The sequence below is a fragment of the Bos indicus genome, chromosome 24 (assembly GCF_029378745.1).
Source record: "Bos indicus isolate NIAB-ARS_2022 breed Sahiwal x Tharparkar chromosome 24, NIAB-ARS_B.indTharparkar_mat_pri_1.0, whole genome shotgun sequence".
Classification (NCBI taxonomy): Eukaryota; Metazoa; Chordata; class Mammalia; order Artiodactyla; family Bovidae; genus Bos; species Bos indicus.
Genome location: NC_091783.1, coordinates 57,209,676 through 57,212,195, shown reverse-complemented (window position 1 = coordinate 57,212,195; position 2,520 = coordinate 57,209,676). Strand labels below are relative to the sequence as shown.

General features: G+C 50.5%; 1 non-coding gene across 1 annotated transcript; it reads left to right on the top strand.

Moving 5' to 3' along the window:
- Positions 1-953: 953 nt before the first annotated feature.
- LOC139179546 (U6 spliceosomal RNA) lies at positions 954-1,058 on the top strand. The gene has a single exon (XR_011563913.1). It is a non-coding gene; the product is annotated as a U6 spliceosomal RNA (small nuclear RNA).
- The last annotated feature ends 1,462 nt before the right edge of the window (positions 1,059-2,520 follow it).

Sequence of the window (2,520 nt, the reverse complement as noted above, 5' to 3'; positions counted from 1 at the left end):
CCAGCCCTGTAGACGCGCTTTCTTTCCTCTTTCCAGTGGGATATCTCTGTTCAAAGCAGGTGCTCTGGGAATCTTCAGGCCCAGCCCTGTAGACGCACTTTCTTTCCTCTTTCCAGTGGGATACCTCTGTGTGCATCCAATTTTATGGATCAGATGACACTCAATGCATGAAAGACAATTCAGATGACAGTCTGTGGCCTTCAGGGGAAGGTGCAGCCAGCCTGCCATGAGGGAGCTGGAGCAGGAAGAACCCGAGCTCACCCCATCCCTGCCAGTGCTCCCTACTGGCTACATCCGCCCAAAAGACAGAGAGCCCATTGATGTGTCTACATGAGCCAGCCTCTGGGGTCTCTGTGCAGGATGAAGAGGAGAAATTCACTGGTTGGGCTGTGATGGCAGCCTCTAAGATGGCCCCCACTTACCTCCACCCCCTGGAATTCACCCCCTGTGTAGTCTTCTCCCATATTGTAGTAGGGCTGGTCTGTGTGACCAGTTAAAATACAGCAGAAATGATAAATGTCATTCGTTGGTTGGGTTATGAAAAGGCACTACAGTCTGGGTTTTAGTTGGTGTGGCATGTAGCTTCCTGAGATGGCCCTGGGATCCCTGCCACCTCCTGGGATTCATGCCCTGGTGTACAACTCCTTTCCTGGAGTGTAGGCTGGACCAAGTGACTCGAATCTAAGGAACAGGATACGGCAAAAGGGGGGAAACCAAGGACCGTGGCTTCCGTCTTGCCTGCACACTCTTTTGCCTTCTTGTTCGCTTGCTCTGGTTAAGGACACTGCCCACCGGAAAAGCCCTCATGGCAAGGAGCTGAGGGAGACCTCGGGCCAAGAGCCAGCGAAGAACTGAGGCCTTGAGTCCAACAGCCTGAGGAAGTGAGTCCTCCTGACACCCACAGGAGCCTTTGGGAAGAGCATCACCCAGGTGAGACTTAAGAATCTCAGACTCTGCTCACTTCGGCAGCACATCTCCTAAAACTGGAATGGTAACAGAGATTAGCATGGCCCCCGTACGAAGCCGGCACACAAATCTGTGAGGTGTTCTGTATATTTGTGTTATCTCACAACTTTCATCACAAACTGCTAAAAAACAATCTTAAATGAGCTCCAGATGACACCTCGATGGCAGCCTTTTTAGAGACCTGGTCCACAGGCAGTGTGAGAAAACAACTGCCGCTTGCAGTTTGGGGGTAATTTATTCTACAATATAGAATATAGGTACCCAATACAGTCTCGCTGCCTCTCTCCCTCCCTCCTCTTACTTCTGGGGAAAGTCAGCTGTCCTGTCATTGAGGAGCCCACCTGACATGAAACCGCAGCCTCTTGCCAAGAGCCAGATCCTCACCTACTCAAGCCACCAGGTGACTGCAGCCCCTGCCCCACAGCTTGATTCAGAAGAGACCCTGGGTCTGAATACCACCCGCCCCCCATCCACTCCCCAGTGCTTCAGCCTCAGAAGCTACCTGAGATAATACATTTGCCTTTCAGCTGTAAGTAACTAGGGCATGGGCAAAGCAAGCATTCAACAAAGAGGGAAAGGGGAAAGTTCATGAAACTGGGTGAAATATTCTTAAATGAAAGTATCTGGTTTATATTTTTGATAGACTCTGAGCTTACCTATGGATTTATTTCCATAACCAAAGTATGTTTCCTTTTGACTCAGAGACAAACTCTGGTATACCAGTAAGTTGAGAATGATGACTCTAGCCACCCTTTATTTACTACCTGTGACTGCTGGGCCCTGAACTTATTCATCCTTCACAAACAGGGAGATTGAAGTTTAGGTTAGCGCATTCAGCTCTAGTCACACAGCGACAGGCAGAACCAGAATTCCAGATCTGAAGCCCCAGTTCTTCACACGGTATTGTTACGACCTTCCTAATACTGAAGTTTGTAAGTTAAAATAAAAATACACCCTGTGGAGGGAAGGGATATGTATACTCACGGCTGATTCAGACTGATGTAGGGCAGAAACCAACACAACGTTGTAAAGCAATTATCCTCCAATTTAAGATAATTTAAAAAAATACACACTATAATCCAAGTGACACAGAATTACATTCCTAAACTCAATGAAGCTAGAAAGTTAAAGCGTCTTCATGTTCAAGGTAGGCAATGAATGGGAGACAGGACTACCCCTAGCTCTGCCCCTCACCCCTACCTCCGCCCCAGCTCGCGGCTGATGACGACATGGACCGTCATTAATTTGATGACGACATAAATTCCACTCCAGGATCTGAGGATCTGGGATGAACCCCTGGGTCTGGTTTCCAGGAGGGCCTGACCGCGCCCACAGCAGGGGTAGGGGTGGGGCGGAACTAGGAGACTCAGCAGGGAAGTTGGGGAGATGGAGGCCGGAGGGACTGGGACTACAGCGCTGCCCGGGGTGTCTCGGGCCAAGGAGACTCCTGGCGGGACTTCTGCGCCTCGAGTCTCCAGCGCAGCCGGAAGGGAGGGGGTAGCCAGGAGGCGGCGCCGGAACCGGAAGTTGCCTCTGCCTGAACCGAAGATGGCG